Source organism: Parambassis ranga, unplaced genomic scaffold (genome assembly GCF_900634625.1).
Source record: "Parambassis ranga unplaced genomic scaffold, fParRan2.1 scaffold_100_arrow_ctg1, whole genome shotgun sequence".
In the NCBI taxonomy this organism is placed as follows: Eukaryota; Metazoa; Chordata; class Actinopteri; family Ambassidae; genus Parambassis; species Parambassis ranga.
In genome coordinates this window covers 15,770-33,137 of record NW_021144691.1, presented here as the reverse complement: position 1 = coordinate 33,137, position 17,368 = coordinate 15,770, and the positions used below count along the sequence as shown (strand labels likewise).

Here is a 17,368-nt window from a genome sequence, read left to right as displayed (position 1 = left end):
AAAACTGTACGACCTCCCAGCTCCCATACCTGTCTGATCTGCTCACCTGAATCACCTGTGTTCATTTAAGCCTTACCCACCAACCCTAACCTGCCATCTAGCGACAAACAAAGGCAATTGCATGTTAACTTCATGGCTCCTACAGGTCCCATTAACTCCTATTATAATGCTACATTTTTTAATATCATAGCTATAACAACATATAACCATGCATTTCTTGATGTAAGGGTTTCATTTTGGAGAAAAATGGTTACATTTGACATTTTCTACTGTTCACCACTAAAATCTTTCCATCATAATGTCCCTGTAATGTCTTCAGCTTGTTCAGCTGATGTCATGGACAGCCAGAAAATCCAAGCAAGACACTACAAGACCCTCCAAGAAATGTACAAGTCCAAAAAGCCAAACAAAGCTGCGGTAACTCAATTGCTGAACCTTGAATTTGAGTCTCGAAGACCCTTCATCACCTCTGACGTCTTACAGGAGCAAGACAGAGCAACAAAGATTCTAGAGGCTTACCCTTGTTTCAGGGAACTGGATCACGTAAGTAATGTTGGTCCCACTTAGATGCAGAACAGATGGAAAAGCTTCTACTCAAAGGTCCAGTTTTATGGTGTGATGAAGAAGGCCATGAAGCCTCCAAAAACTTTGAATGGAGGTGAAGTCATGACACATTTAGTTCTTTTTACATAATAATGTCTCAATTATTTATGTTAGAGTTACTTATAGTACCACGTTGTATTGTGCCTTTTCCATTCAACCAGTGGAGCATATCACAGCTGTCTTCAGAGCCCTGCCACTGCTCTGTCCGTCCAGCACTATGCCACCAAAGAAACTGGGCTCAAGCAGCGAGGCTCTTTTCCATGTCCTTTCGGTAAGATTGTTCATAATATATTCCTGTTTTTCATACATTTTATATTTAGTTTAGTTACTTTGAGATAAACTTTGATCATTTCCATGGTTCCAGGGGAAGGGGAAGTGTTTCCTACAGTGTGCTTAATGTAGTACTGACTTCATTGGCTCTAGCTGTGCTGCATTCAGCATTTGCAGGGGATTTATTGTGACCATAGAATTTCACTAATGTCCTCATCCAGGTCAAAGTTTATGTTACTTTTCTAATCTTCTTCATTTATTTGTGTCATCCAGACTTCTGAGGATCCTGATGGGTTCGTGCGGCAGCAGGGCCTGTCTTCTCCTGTTCCGCTCGTTTCTGAGGACAACTGCATGATCGCCGTTGGAAACACTCCACTGAGCACCTTCACCATGGACAGACTTCTCTACCTCATGGCATATTACTATGCCCTGCACATGACCTACCATTTCTACACTCCTGTCAGTACTGCAAACAGAGGTACTTCACCATTCAATCCACGAGCAGGATTTGACCCCCACTACAAAGAAGCGATTGGTGAGTGGAAGTCATTCCCTGAGCGAGTGAGCCCCTTTGTTTGTAGAAGCTTGTATTTGATTTTTTAAAGAAAAGTTCATCACATTCCTCACATTTGTTGTTGATGTTTTTTGGAATGTGAAAGTGGTCCTGTTTTGAATTAAATACACAATATTGAATGAAAAACTTTTGGTGGCTTGATTTAAGACAACTTCACTTATATTTGTTATACTGTTTTAAGAAATGATGTCTTATTTTAACTACCTTCATGCTTATTATCCATCTCAGATTAAGGTGTCATTTCCTAAAGTTAATTTAGTAGATAGACTTAAATTCTAATTTTAAGTTACTTAATCTTAAATTAGTGGTTTTTCATTTCTTGTTTTAGAACAAAATGGATTAATTGAAGATTTTCTGTCTTGTTTTAAGTCTCATTTTAGTCTTACAGAGCCAAGAATTTTGGGCCTATTTTAAGAATTCTTGTCAAGAAAAAAAAGCTTACCCCATTGGCAGATTCATTTGCTTGATACAAGATAATTTGATTGACTATAAGAATATTTTCCTTTTTTCTAGTAGAGCTGTTTTTGCAGTGTGCTGAGCACCCTTAGGCGACTCAGATGCACTTTTGTAGTTTTTTATCTTTCAACAATCAGCTGCTGCAGACAAACAGGGCAGCAGCTGCGTTCCTCTAATCTCCACACAACACCATCCCAGCTAACACAACCTAAGCCTCCATGCAGAGGCGTAGCAGCGTTAGCGTTTCTGCACTGCATGCACACAGAGGTTGCTATTAGCTTAGCTTGGCCTGGATTCAGGGATAGTGTGCACACAGACTGGGAGCAGGGAGAAACTGTTAGCCTAACCTAGCCTGCACCCAACTCACACTGAGGCGTCATGTCCAGCAGCACCGAAGGCATGGAGCCTGTAAAGATAAGAGTCTTTATGAATCTGCTGCACCGCCGTGCTGTGATATTTATTTGTTGTTTGTTGTTAATGAATCTGCAGTTTGACTTTAAGTCCCACACAGATCACAGCACTAAAACAGAACGACTTTGCTGTCAGCCATGTGATGTGTTCCACTTTGTTCTTGATTTCGGGCTCATTTCAGCAGTGTGCCGCAGAGGTCTGAGAGTTCTGATTAGAAGTCCTTTTTAAATCTTTTTGGGGTCTCATCCCCCACAGATCAGCCTTGAAGCTTTTCATCCAGCTCTTCTTCTTTGCTCACACCTGCTGAATGAGACACATGCTCATTTACTTTGGACTGTTTTTTTGTAATAGAATAATTTAGAGTTTATCCAACACAACAAACGCTGTAAGGAGAGATACTGTCTGCTCAGCCGGCTGGAAGCACAAACACAGGAAGTAGCACAATGACTGCGAGCAGGGAGAAACTGATGAGGCCCCGTTCACACTGGAGGAAGTTCATCCAGCAGATCAGCATGCAGGCTGCTGATGGAGGCTTCTATACACACAGCAGCCCTGCTGACTCTCAATCCTCCGCTCTGATTGGACTGAGGGCGGAGTAGAGCCTGTGCTGACTCACTGCACCGCCTGCTGGTTCGGTGTGGTATTACATGGTTAACATGGTGCTCCTGTTCACCTTTAAATCAGCTGTGGGGGTGTTTTTCTGTTGACAGGAAAGTCCGGACTCTCACTTTCAGTTAGAGGGAAAACACCGCAGTGGTTTCAGTGCACAGGACGGAGGCCTCTGAGACTGAACCACCAGGCGGAGGGGGGGTTTACAGCAGGAGGAAGAGCGACACCAAAAACAGGATTTGAAAGGACCGCCTGCAGGTCACACGAGCAGCCCCCTGGTGGCCGAGGCCCAGTATGACAGGACATTTGGCATGATTTTAAACAAAGTCAATAGACGCCATGTGCAGTCTGTGTTCAAATGTAAACCTTAATGCTGCAGTTTTCTAGAGCTGATGATTGTTTCATTATTGATTGATTGCCCATGATTAATCAATCAGTGCATTCTGACATTTGATGGACAAACAGTGGACAACGTCCTGAAAAGGTTCAAACTTCCGTTCATTGATCGTTGTTGCAGCTTTAGAGCAGATGATGAGGATGTAGATGATCGCTCTGTGTGTCTGTGATGACCTCATCTGAACAAGAAACTGGACTGGGCCGACAACACAGCTGCACTTTACAAGAAGGGCCAGAGCAGACTCCACCTCCTTGATCCTGTGGAGGAGGTGGGAGATCAGAGGATGCTGGCAAAGCTGTCACCACCCACCCCATGCACAGCACTGAGCAGCTCCTTTAGTGACAGGCTGCTCCATCCACGCTGTGTGAAGGAGCGCTTCCACAGGTCCTTCCTCCCTGCTGCTGTCAGACTTTACAACCAGGCTTGCCGCCACAGTAGATTACACACACACACACATATAGCGCTCATAAGATAAAATAAGGTCAAGTAAACAAGATCAAGTCAAGTCAAGTATATTTATAAAGCACAAAATAATCAAATTACAGGAAACAGGATAAAACATGCATAAAAATGGTAAAAGCTCCTTTCCACAACTATCCCTACTCTTCGGGTTGCCCAGGCTGGATCGGTCCTGGTAGTCTACGCACTTTGTCACTCAGCCTGGCAGACCTGGTAGTACCAGCTTTTCCGGTAGTCCTCACGGTCATGGTAGTACCAGATGTCTGCATTGATCCTTGCAAAGAGGCTGTCCATCTCACTGTCCTCCGAATGTGTGACCTTGGCCCTGCTCTGTGCTGGTGTCTCTGCGACACGTTCTTTCTTCTGTGGTTCCTGTGATTTAAACCACGTTGGCAAAAAGATGTCCACCAGCTGTTTGGGGTCCAACGGTCTGTACGTGGGCCTGCTCTGTGCTGGTGTCTCTGCGAAACATTCTTTCTTCTGTGGTTCCTGTGATTTTAACCACGTTGGCAGAAAGATGTCCACCAGCTGTTTGGGGTCCAACGGTCTGTACGTGGGCCTGCTCTGTGCTGGTGTCTCTGCGACACGTACTTTCTTCTGTGGTTCCTGTGATTTAAACCACGTTGGCAAAAAGATGTCCACCAGCTGTTTGGGGTCCAACGGTCTGTACGTGGGCCTGCTCTGTGCTGGTGTCTCTGCGAAACATTCTTTCTTCTGTGGTTCCTGTGATTTAAACCACGTTGGCAGAAAGATGTCCACCAGCTGTTTGGGGTCCAACGGTCTGTACGTGGGCCTGCTCTGTGCTGGTGTCTCTGCGACACGTACTTTCTTCTGTGGTTCCTGTGATTTAAACCACGTTGGCAAAAAGATGTCCACCAGCTGTTTGGGGTCCAACGGTCTGTACGTGGGCCTGCTCTGTGCTGGTGTCTCTGCGAAACATTCTTTCTTCTGTGGTTCCTGTGATTTAAACCACGTTGGCAGAAAGATGTCCACCAGCTGTTTGGGGTCCAACGGTCTGTACGTGGCCCTGCTCTGTGCTGGTGTCTCTGAGACAAGTCCATCGGTGGTCTGCACACTTTTTCGCTCGGCCTGGCAGACCTGGTAGTACCAGCTATTCCGGTAGTCCTCACGGTCATGGTAGTACCACATGTCTGCATTGATCCTTGCAAAGAGGCTGTCCATCTCACTGTCCTCCGAATGTGTGACCTTGGCCCTGCTCTGTGCTGGCGTCTCTGCGACACGTTCTTTCTTCTGTGGTTCCTTTGATTTAAACCACGATGGCAGAAAGATGTCCACCAGCTGTTTGGGGTCCAACGGTCTGTACGTGGGCCTGCTCTGTGCTGGTGTCTCTGCGACACGTTCTTTCTTCTGTGGTTCCTGTGATTTAAACCACGTTGGAAGAAAGATGTCTACCAGCTGTTTGGGGTCCAACGGTCTGTACGTGGGCCTGCTCTGTGCTGGCGTCTCTGCGACACGTACTTTCTTCTGTGGTTCCTTTGATTTAAACCACGTTGGCAGAAAGATGTCCACCAGCTGTTTGGGGTCCAATGGTCTGTACGTGGGCCTGCTCTGTGCTGGTGTCTCTGAGACAAGTCCATCGGTGGTCTGCACACTTGTTCGCTCGGCCTGGCAGACCTGGTAGTACCAGCTATTCCGGTAGTCCTCACGGTCATGGTAGTACCACATGTCTGCATTGATCCTTGCAAAGAGGCTGTCCATCTCACTGTCCTCCGAATGTGTGACCTTGGCCCTGCTCTGTGCTGGTGTCTCTGCGACATGTTCTTTCTTCTGTGGTTCCTGTGATTTAAACCATGTTGGCAGAAAGATGTCCACCAGCTGTTTGGGGTCCAATGGTCTGTACGTGGGCCTGCTCTGTGCTGGTGTTTCTGCGACACGTACTTTCTTCTGTGGTTCCTGTGATTTTAACCACGTTGGCAGAAAGATGTCCACCAGCTGTTTGGGGTCCAACGGTCTGTACGTGGGCCTGCTCTGTGCTGGTGTCTCTGTGACATGTTCTTTCTTCTGTGGTTCCGGTGATTCTAACCACGTTGGCAGAAAGATGTCCACCAGCTGTTCGGGGTCCAACGGACTGTACTTGGCCCTACTCTGTGCTGGTGTCTCTGAGACAAGTCCATCGGTGGTCTGCACACTTGTTCGCTCAGCCTGGCAGACCTGGTAGTACCAGCTATTCCGGTAGTCCTCACGGTCATGGTAGTACCAGATGTCTGCATTGATCCTTGCAAAGAGGCTGTCCATCTCACTGTCCTCCGAATGTGTGACCTTGGCCCTGCTCTGTGTTGGTGTCTCTGCGACACGTTCTTTCTTCTGTGGTTCCTGTGATTTTAACCACATTGGCAGAAAGATGTCCACCAGCTGTTCGGGGTCCAACGGACTGTACTTGGCCATGCTCTTGGACAGCTGATTTTCTAAGGAGGACATGTCCTCTGACAGTCGGTTTACCATACTGTCTTTTTCCTGGACAGTAAAGAAAGAAAGAAAGAAAGAAAGAGGGTGAAAAACAAGAACAAAAGAACAATTATTATTTTGATTGCTTGCCAAAAACCATAAGATTATAAGAAGCTCAGGCTGTGTGATGTGAATGTGGAAAAGTAGTATACAGCTGAAGGACGATCAATATGACAGATACAATGCTTAAAGTCTGATAAAGACTACAAACATGGCTGCTTTGTATGCTTCTTGTGTGTCAGCCTGTCACCGTGGGATCAGCCCTGCCTGCCTGCCTGTATCCATGACAACCTGAATGTTTAACTGTATCAGCTCTCTCTGTCCCCTCCTAATGCATTTCCAATGTAAAAACACCCTCTAAAAAATCAGCCATTCAAATATCAACATGTTCATCTCACAGAGCACATTCCGGGTCAACAAGTTTTTCACATATTAAGCAGTTTTAAGCAGTGCCATTTTTAACATGGGAGTCTATGAGAGAGCCCTTCAACGAGGGTCATCTGCCAAATGCATCTGCTCCTACAAATGTCAATGTATAATATATTTTACTTTTGGAGACCTTTGATAAAGTTTATGAACATGAGGTGAGAGAGAGAGAGAGACAGAGAGACAGAGAGAGGGGGAGAGAGAGAGGGAGACAGAGAGAGACAGAGCTATAGTCGCACCTGTGACCGGGTCCCTTAGAAGAACTCAGCTGAGATGGTGTTTAGTTTCTGAAAAGTTTGGTTCTGTCTGAGCCCACATTTAGAATTTGAATTGTTTCCATTAGAAAAACTTGGCAGCGGAAAACGTGACCGGCAGGTTTTCAGTTTACCGGTCAAGTGTTTTTTTTACCATAAATACTGCACAAGGCTCTTAACATGGTAAAATTACAAACACAAACAGAAACACATCGGGACGGGCTCATACCAGTTTAATACCGCGGTGTGCTGCCAGCATGGAATTTAAAAAAGTCTGTTCGCTATATGCGTTTTTAAACGGCCTCAATAAAACTATATTAACTGAAAAAGATGGCTTGTCAAGTTTCAGGCAGTTTATAATGCACTTCACCTGCCGTGCACGGCACAGTATTCACGTACAGTGGGGTAAAATGTGGAGGCCGTTTGACGGTGTCAGAATTTGGATACCGCCCAACCCTAGTGCAGACACACACACACTCTTTCTCTCTCTTTGAATAAACGCCATGAAGTTGCACTTATCACTCACTACTGTTGGTACTCACCACAAATCTGACTGTATGAAGAAATGTGTAAAAGATGTTATCCTCCTCTGCAGCTGTTTCGTTCTTCCTCTCTGATCCGTCTCTTCTCGAGTCTAGTCCAGTAATCAGTTTGAGATTATTTTCCTTCGTTTACACGAACTCTCCAAAATCTCCTGCTGTCTCTCCTTGAAACTCTCCACCAACAGCTTTATTGCACAAAGGTGGACCTTTATATATCTTTGTATGCCTTTGATCTCTGAGTCATCAAAGGTACAGCCCTGCCTGCCTGTATCCATGGCAACCTGAATGTTTCTCAACTGCCCCTAACTGCAGCTCTCTCTGTCCCTCTCCTAATGCGTTTCCAATGTAAAAACACCCTCTAAACAACTGCTGCTTTTGTCCAAACCGAAGCACTCAGACAAAAAATAAAAAATTTGTGCAAAACTCTACACACAAATAAAACAACCTTACACCAAATCAGCAAAACATTGCAGATCTCTTGCAAAAGCTAATACATCTTGCTTAACTCTTCAAACCTTTGTAAAAATGGTATTTTTGTACCACACAGTTAACACAAACCATCATATTACTAAGCACACAATGTGCCAACTACACACTGATGGTATTACAGTTTTTTCTGAATGCTTAAACACTAACAATGATTCTTATAGCACAATTTCTAAAACTATTAATAGTTATAGCAAAATCACTCACTGAGTTTACAAAACTAAAAGCAAAAAAACTGCTTTACACTCAGTTTGCACTTTTGTAACACACAATTTGCAAATTGTATAAATATAATCCACTTCACAGCATCTTTTTGCTGAACTGTAAACACAACTCACTGCTTTACACACAACTTCCAAATGATCAACACACTCCTAGTAAAACTACACACATGTATGGCTAGTATTTACACTACTTCCTCTTCCTCTTCCTCCTGCTTCCTCATGTCCTCATCCTCCTCTAATTCTCACTCTTCTCAGTCTTCTTCTCCCTCCATTGTTCTCCACACTGAAGCTTACCTGTGGCTTATTTACAGCTCATGCTGATTGCAAAGTGAACTAATGATGTAAAACAGTTCTCACATGTGACAGTGTAGCCAGACAGTTGGCAACATAGTGTAAACACCAGCCATACATGTGTGTAGTTTTACTAGGAGTGTGTTGATCATTTGGAAGTTGTGTGTAAAGCAGTGAGTTGTGTTTACAGTTCAGCAAAAAGATGCTGTGAAGTGGATTATATTTATACAATTGCAAATTGTGTGTTACAAAAGTGCAAACTGAGTGTAAAGCAGTTTTTTTGTTTTTAGTTTTGTAAACTCAGTGAGTGATTTTGCTATAACTATTAATAGTTTTAGAAATTGTGCTATAAGAATCATTGTTAGTGTTTAAGCATTCAGAAAAAACTGTATATGCAGCTAAGTACAGAGTATAAGTGTCACTATAATCCAATCAGAGTACAGTACACAGTATGAGCACAATATATGATGCATGGATACAAATCTGGAGCTATAAGGTGCTAAGTTGTCATGGTGATAAGGCAGGTGATGGGGGTCTATGTAAGCTCCATCCTGGTCATTGTAGGCGTAGTTCGGCTCCCCCAGGTCATCGGTGGGGGCGTGGTCTCTGCCAGCCAGCAGATTGGTCCGTTTCAGAGCGCGGCCTTCTCCAAATGCACGGTACAGATACACCGCCATGACGAACAGCGCCACCTGCAGAGAGGCGGAAACACTCAGTGTGATGGAGCTAGAGTAACATAAGGCTACCATCCAGACTCACTGTACGAGACAGCCTCTAGTGTGTGTGTGTGTGTGTGTGTGTCTGTGTGTGTGTGTGTGTGTGTGTGTGTCAGTGTGTCTGTGTGTGTCAGTGTGTCTGTGTGTGTCAGTGTGTCTGTGTGTCAGTGTGTCTGTGTCTGTGTGTGTGTGTCTGTGTGTGTCAGTGTGTGTGTCTGTGTGTGTCTGTGTGTGTGTGTGTCAGTGTGTCTATGTGTGTGTGTGTCAGTGTGTGTGTGTGTGTGTACTTGTAAATATTACTTTGGGGGTTCTCTTCCCAAGGAGCCCACCAACAGTGAGGGGCCCATGCAGCAACCTCGTGGGGTCCAAAATCAACCACACACACACACTTCCGGAAGTGTGTGTCATTTGAACCAATGAGACACGCAGCCTACCGAAGGAGGACATTTGATAGGCTACTTCACTTCTGGCATTGCCAGTTCGAGACATGGGCCTATTTTCTTATTCCGCTTGGTACCAGCGGAGTGATATCAACGTTAATGTCAACAGCGACAGGTAGGTTTGCTTCATTTGACTCTTTCTGTGATTTTACGTCTTTCTCTGGACTCTGCCTGCAGCTGAGCTGCACTCATATATCAGCTACTTCTCGCTACTAACTTCTGTTGTGAGGTACTTATCAGTAACTTTTACTACAAATTGGTAGCTTCTGCTGTCGGCTAAAACTCGCTAGCTCCACATGCTAGCTTCTTCCACTAGATACTACTGCATCGCCTGCAGCTGAAGTGCAATTACATAGATTTATAGCTCGTATGTCAGCTACTTCTTCCAAATAACGTCTACTGTCTGGTATCTATCAATGCATTTTACTGTCGGCTACAAATCGCTAGCCTTTACTGTGGGCTAAAAGTCGCTAGCTACTTCCGTTAGCTTCTTCCGCTAGCTACTGCTGCACTGCCATATATGCACAGCAAAGCACATTAATCAGGAACAGTTCAATCAAAGCAGTCTGTAATATGAGTCTATGAATAGCATTTATTGATGTATGTAACTTAGTTTGCTAGGGATGTTTTTCTGGTGCACATGCTGTGAACTCCTGACTTTGTATGAGCACAAATGTGAGTAAACAGTGTTTAACCTGCTGGCTCACTTAGTGCCACATCAGTGTTCTGACAGTGGGTACCAGTCCAGTGTTACAGATGGAGAAGCATCATTTGACTACCTTGTACCTTTGGTATGGATCTGATGTTTCTCTTTTAATAATATTGTAGATACATTCAGGTTGAATTAAATTGGTTTAATATCAATATAAACCTCTGTCTCAGAGAGGGCATAGCTGTTTTCATTGGTACTATGGTTATCTATGTAATGATATGAGCCATAATGATCAAAAGGAAGGAAAGGATTCGGCCTGCTGAAGAAGCAAAGGTGTACATTCAGTCTTCCACAGTGGGTACCAGTCCAGTGTTACAGATGGAGAAGCATCATTTGACTACCTTGTACCTTTGGTATGGATCTGATGTTTCTCTTTTAATAATATTGTAGATACATTCAGGTTGAATTAAATTGGTTTAATATCAATATAAACCTCTGTCTCAGAGAGGGCATAGCTGTTTTCATTGGTACTATGGTTATCTATGTAATGATATGAGCCATAATGATCAAAAGGAAGGAAAGGATTCGGCCTGCTGAAGAAGCAAAGGTGTACATTCAGTCTTCCAGTGACAAGTCAGGTTGCATACAAACATTTATTGACAGTAATAAAGGTATGGAGTTGTTATTTTAGTATGATTATATGGTCTATAATTAAGTGTTGGCTCAGTATTTCTATTAAAATGCCTCTATAGGAAGAGGAGTGTTTGCAGCCCAGACCATTGAACCAGGGGCTTTTGTACTGGAGTACAGGGGTGAACTCATATCAGTGGAAGAATGCCAGTCAAGACACTACTCAGAGAAAGAGAGTACATTTCTGTATGAATTTGAATGGCAGAATCACCGCTGGTGGCAAGCAAATCACATGTTGTGTAGAGATTCAGGCAATTCTTATTAACTCATGAGTCAAATATTTTAAATAACTGATGGATGAACAAATGAAGCAGTGTTGACATGTTTGAGACATGAGAAGAGATTTATCTGTGTAGTGTTATCCTACAGTTTAAGTTGACCTCTGTGTTATGTGCTATTTAATGTTTTTACATTGTAAGTGTGTACATTTGATGATTCAGTATTACATGATTTCAAAGGTTCACTTTATTTCTCTGGCTTTTAGTATTGATGCATCCAAAGAAGATGGATCCCTGGGAAGATTAGTGAATGACAACCACAAATCACCAAACTGTGTAATAAAAAAGATAATAGTAAAGGACAGGCCACATTTGTGCCTCTTTGCTGTTCAGGCCATAGAAATTGGAACTGAAACTGATTTCAACTCTGGTGATTCCAAGTGGCCTTGGCGTGAAAAGGTGAGTTAGATTAAACATCTATCTGTGTGGTGTTTAAAGGGGTATTTATACTGTAGTGAGTTGCATTGTCTTATATATGCTGAAAAAACTTTCACATGAGCTAACTATCACTGCTAATCTTTAATCTGACTTCAGGTGACCAACAAGCAGGCTCCTGCTGGGGCAGCTGATCTGGGGATGTCCTCCACAGATCACACTTCACATGGAGATTCACACAAAGATGATGTCAGCACACAGGTAATGCAGATTCTTTCTTTTATGGCTGTGGCTGTGTACTGTCTGGTATCTTTGTTTAGATGGGAAGGTGTTTGTATTGCTTTTCCTGGTAAACGTCTCAGACTCACACACTCTGTGTTTCTATTTTGGCCCTTATGGGGCCCCTGGGTGCGAAGTGATTTTCACATCAGCATCACAACATCACACACTCCTTGTTTTCCATGTTTCTCCCGTATGGATGTAATTAGAAGTTATTTTACATCAGTACTGAAAAACCTGACAGTGTCAAACTGTAAATTATAATAAGCATAATTCACCACTTCCCAGTCTGTTGTATGTCTAATGCTGTGTTTATACTGTAGTCCATTGCAATGTCTTATATTTGCTCCGAGACATCGCAGGCTCACACACTGTGTTTCTATTTTGGCCCATGTGGGGTCCTCCTGACCTCTTCATGATTTGGGATGTTCTCAACTTGTGGGGCCTCTCTCACGTCACACACAATTTTGATCTTTCTAGCTTTGTAGGGCCACTTTACACCAAGAACTTGTACTTTTGATTTTCCTTATGGAGCTCTTTTTTACGATAGTCCAAGTATTTTTACTCCTAAATGCATGATAGTGTCAAATCTCAGATTATGTTAAGCTCAACTCCCAACTATCACATCTAATATCTACAGGGTATTTAGTATGTGATCCATTGCATCTCTGATACTGTTAAGGGACTTGCTCATAACTCTTGTAAAAGGCATGTTACCAGATTAATTGTAAGGCAAACGTGATATGAAAAGTTGCTTCCACACGAGCCATAGACCATGCATTAATTAGCTGTTTGGAGAACAGTTGTCTTATCACTTACCTTTTTCTACGTTCATTTTTAAGGTATATTCTTTTTTTATTCATATTTAGTTTATGGTTTCCAAGTTTTCACTTGTGGAGTACTCTGATAGTGAGGATACAGATGAAGGCTGTGGCACAGACCACCCTTTGACTTCACACTGTAATGAAGTTGTTCAAAACAAAAGAATGACAGACATTTTGGTAAGCCTCAGATACATTAAATACATAATATTGACTAGAGAAGAATTTCAAAAACCTATGGATTTCCTTGATGTAAGGAAAGTCATGAACCACATCTGCATGTGTCTCTGTTTTGCAGAAAGATGCAGTGTCAGATGTTGCTAAATCTGTGTCTGACTCAGATAAGAGTGTTGTGCTTGAAACTGATGACGATTCAATAAAGATAGATTCAGTCTGCACTCATACAATGAAGCTGTTCCAAAGCTTAGGAGGACAAAAAGTATTCTGGTATGTGTTAATGGCCATTTCTCACTTTTCCCAATGTAATATTTTTTATTACATTAAGAATGAAATGATTAAAAATATCTTGACAACTGTTTTGCAGATGGATGAAATGCCATGCTCCGATGCTCTCTATGATTCAAGTGATGATGACGATGCTCACCCTTCCACATCAAACTCTGAAATTGCTTCACAAAGGCCAAAGAGAACTTGTTGGCACCCGGTAGGCCTTTTCTTTCCCCCTTCATTTTATAATTAAAGCGGACCAACAGAACACACATGCTTTTACAATCTTTATATTTGTTCTGTAGTTTGTAAAAAGCATAGGCATGGTATTTTGTGAATGATACATGTTAGGATCTATATTGACTTTACTGTACTGTTCTGATTGATTCCTTTTAGGGTTTTAAGAAATTCTGATATTGCAGCATATAACTGAAATGTAGATAGGTTGTCATACATGACAAACTAAGTGGAGGCTCAGTTATTAACTTGAGTTTTCTTTTTTCAAAAGTCTCTTGTAGAATCAGACAATACAAGCGGAGGTAGTGAAGAGGAGTATATTCCACATTTCAGGGAGGAAAGCACAGACAGTGACAGCAGCATGGAGTTGTCCATGGAAAATAAGAAAAAGGACAAAGTTGATTCTACAAGTCGGATGAGAACAAAGTCCTCCAGTCAGCCCCAGTGTGAGTCTAGGCAGTATGGAAGATTTGAAACAGAACCTGATTCCACACAAAGATTTCCTATTGTCACAGCACATGCTAATGAAGATGAAATGGTAGAAGAGCCATCCGTGTACGTTAATCCAGCTTTGAAAAAAGAAGATGGTTCCAGAAGTTATAACAAGAAACATCACTGCTTCTACTGTGGACAACAGGTTCAAAAAATGTCAAGACATTTAATTCGTAAGTTGTCAAAGCTTTAAGTTTGCCAAAAAACTCAAAAGAAAGGCGACTCCAATTAGATTATATCCGAAATAAAGGCAACTTTGAGCATAACATTGAAGTTTTGGAATCCCACAGAGGAAAAATGATCCCATGGAAACAACCAAAGAAAAGATGAAAGGACAAGAATTTACACATTGTGTGTACTGCTATGGATTGTTCACAAAAAGAGTGATGTGGCGACATTTTCAGGTCTGCAAATTCAACCCTAAGGGTAAATCATCACAAGGTAAAACTAGAGTCCAGGCATTGTGTGCTTTTACTGAACCTGCTCCACTTGGACTTGGTGAAGCATAGTGGAAGTTCTTAAGTGACATGAATCAAGACAATATTGCAGTTGCAATAAAGGAAGACCCATGCATTCTGGAGTATGGGTGCAGACTCTTTACCAAGAATGAGAGGGTAACTAGCCAACACCAGCATATTCGACAAAAGTTGAGAGAACTTGGCAGACTGCTACTGGAAGCAAAAAAGGTTGCACCTGTGAAGACTGTCAAAGACCTCATAAAACCTGAACAGTACAGTCATGTTGTCTCTGCTGCACGATCCCTGGCTGGGTTCAATGATAAAACTGGCAAATTTCACCGTCCATCTCTTGCTCGCAAAGTTGGACACAGCTTGCGTTCTTTGGCCATGTTTATAAAGTCGGAAGGATTGAAGACAAAAGATAAACAAGCTGTCCAAGATGCTGATGAATTTGCACAGCTATACCAAGAAAGTTGGAAATTTGACATTGCAAGTCAAGCACTAACTCAACTTGACCAAACCAAGTGGAATTCTCCTCAACTCCTCCCATTCACTCAGGATGTCCAGAATCTCCATTGCTTTTTATCAGAGAAACAGCAGCAACACTTGAATACCCTCACCGAAGAGCCTTCACCCTCAAACTGGAAAGACCTTGCTAAAGTGACCCTAGCACAAGTTATCCTCTTCAATCGCCGGAGAGCGGGTGAGCTATCCAGAACGCCTCTGTCTGTGTACTTGTCAAAGGACATGTCAGAAACGCATGATGATGTGAACTTGGCCCTTACAGCTCTTGAGCAGAAGCTTTGCAAACATTTTGTTCGGATAACCATTGTGGGAAAAAGAGGAAGGAAAGTTCCTGTTCTCCTCACTCCTCTCATGAGAGAATCACTAGATGCTCTGACTGAGAAGCGAGAAGAATGTGGAGTGCTGGATGAAAACAGATTATTTGCTTGACCACAGTCTGTCCATTATCTCAGGGGTTCTGACTGCATAAGACAGTTGGTGAATGAATGTAATGGCATAAAGAATCCAAAAGCACTAACCTCAACAAAGCTCAGGAAACACATTGCCACCCTATCCACTGTTCTGAATCTCAAGACAACAGAACTTGACCAGTTAGCTGACTTTCTTGGGCATAACATCGAAGTCCACAGAACACACTACTGGCTTCCAGAGGGCACCCTCCAACTAGCAAAAATAAGCAAAGTTCTTCTTGCAATGGAACAGGGACGCCTGGGAGAATACAAAGGAAAGAGTCTGGATGAAATTCACCTTGATGTAAACAGTATACCTACTGTACTATATTTTGATACGTGAATGTTTTGATGTTGTCCATTTAACTGCTATCTAGGGTCAATATTTCAGAGTTGGACGTTTGTGTACTCTTGATTGATCTCTATCAATTACCATTTTAGAGACTGCTGACATGGAGAGGTGTTCACAAGAGGACGCAGAAGATATGGGTGAGGTTTTTTAACTGGCTGTGAATTATTCATTTGATCTAAATACTGGACTGCCTGTGGATTTTGCTTGGCCTACTGATTGCAAGAAGTACTACTTATTACACGTTGCCAAGCATCTTTTTTGAATAGAAAGGTCTGAGTAGTATTTGCATGGTTTTATAATGTATTCCTACCAGTTCATGCAGCCCTTATAGCCTATGTTCACATAGAATTTTTATTTAGCACGCTACAGGAAGCCATAATGGCAAAATGGAGAAAGTTACCATGGACTGCACATTGTGCTACAAAAACTGTGTCGACTGTTCTAGACACATTTAAGTATAGTATAATATTTGGTTATGTGCTTTAATAGAATATTTTATTCCTTTCTACATAGCAAGTCTGAATACTCATTCCTGTGGCACTCCAAATGTATTTGTAATGACTGTTTTATGCACCCAGATGCCAGTGAGGATCATGAGTTGGAAGCTGAGGACAACATGACATCGCTGCAAGAAGGTACTTCCACATTGTTGTTTTTCAATCATCTTTAAAAGACACACATGCCATATATTAAAACAAATCTTTGATTATTGTGAATTGCTTGCTATCACATATGCTGCTTCAGTAAACCTTTGCTGCATGCAGGCGCCAGTGTTCCACATGCACAGGGGTCAGAAGATGAGAGCACGGTGCCATCCCTGCTAGAATGTGCCTCCGCACCAAAGAGCCACAGTCGGAGGAAGGGGGGCACAAAGAGAGGTGAGCTTAGAGCAGTGATAAAACTACCCACTCCAGCTTTGTGTATTTATTATAATTAGTTATATTAACGAGTTCCTTAAATGGAGAGAAACCTTCTCCAAACTATGAATGACAGTGACCTATTAAAACGCTGCGGAGACTTTCTGTAGTTATTCATTTTTATTTTACCCCTCCTGGACCCCCTGCAGTTCGCCTACAGAGCTAACAGATCTGTGGACGATGCTGTCAACCTGACCCTTCACTACATCCTGCAGCATCTGGACTCCCCGGGAACCAATGCTAGGATCCTGTTTGTGGACTTCAGCTCTGCTTTCAACACAATCCGCCCAGCTCTCCTCCAAGACAAGCTGTCCCTGCTGCATGTTCCAGACTCCATCTGCCGGTGGATCACTGACTTCCTGACAGACAGGAGACAGCATGTGAGGCTGGGGATGAATGTCTCGGACACAAGGACCATCAGCACCGGTACCCCCCAAGGCTGTGTACTTTCCCCTCTGCTCTTCTCCCTGTACACCACCTGCTGCACCTCCAGCCACCAGTCTGTCAAGCTGATTAAGTTTGCTGACGACACCACCCTCATTGGACTCATCTCAGACGGGGATGAGTCTGGACAGGAGGGAGGTGGACCGTCTGGTGTCCTGGTTTGCTGACAACAACCTGGAGCTGAATGCCCAGAAGACAGTGGAGATGACAGTAGACTTTCGGAAAGTGCCAGCTCCATCACCCCCCCTCACCCTGACAGACACCCCCATCTCCACAGTGGACTCTTTCCGCTTCCTGGGTACCACCATCACCCAGGACCTCAAGTGGG

At 43.1% G+C, this 17,368-nt stretch overlaps 1 long non-coding RNA gene across 1 annotated transcript; it reads left to right on the top strand.

The window, feature by feature from the left end:
* The first annotated feature begins 15,191 nt into the window (after positions 1-15,191).
* Positions 15,192-16,306, top strand: LOC114429320 (uncharacterized). Its single transcript, XR_003669671.1, has 3 exons — positions 15,192-15,631; positions 15,769-15,816; positions 16,258-16,306. It is a non-coding gene; the product is annotated as an uncharacterized LOC114429320 (long non-coding RNA).
* Positions 16,307-17,368: the final 1,062 nt, after the last annotated feature.